Below are 473 nucleotides of genomic sequence, written 5' to 3' on the forward strand. Positions count from 1 at the left end.
AGAAATGAATAAAAACCCTATAACCCGAGCGCTTTCGAAAGGTGGAGCTTTCTTTTACAGTTTACACCTGAAGTAGAAAGGTCCACCTTTCGAAAGCGCTCGGGTTATAGGGTTCTTATTCATTTCTATCAAGACTTCTTGAACCTACGTTTTTTTCTAACATCATGAATATAAAACGATGTTCAGCCTAAAGATAAAATATTTCGAAGAACGGAGCCTTCGCTGCTCTCCATAGAAATAGAAAAACTCATGCAGCAGATAATGTAGGACAGCAAAGGCTCTGTAACCATACATCAAGCGAACTGAGAGCAATGCCAGTAAAGGTCGTGGTTCAGAAAGAAATTGTCTGTCCAAAAAAAAGACCATTTACAGAATTCTTACTCTTACTAATAATGAGATAATACATAGATATTTGGAGTAATGAAGACTTAGAAGCATCAAGCCGCTCCTCTAAAATAGAAGTTTTCAAGAAC

Source organism: Limulus polyphemus, unplaced genomic scaffold (assembly GCF_000517525.1).
Source record: "Limulus polyphemus unplaced genomic scaffold, Limulus_polyphemus-2.1.2 Scaffold163, whole genome shotgun sequence".
NCBI classification, from domain to species: domain Eukaryota; kingdom Metazoa; phylum Arthropoda; class Merostomata; order Xiphosura; family Limulidae; genus Limulus; species Limulus polyphemus.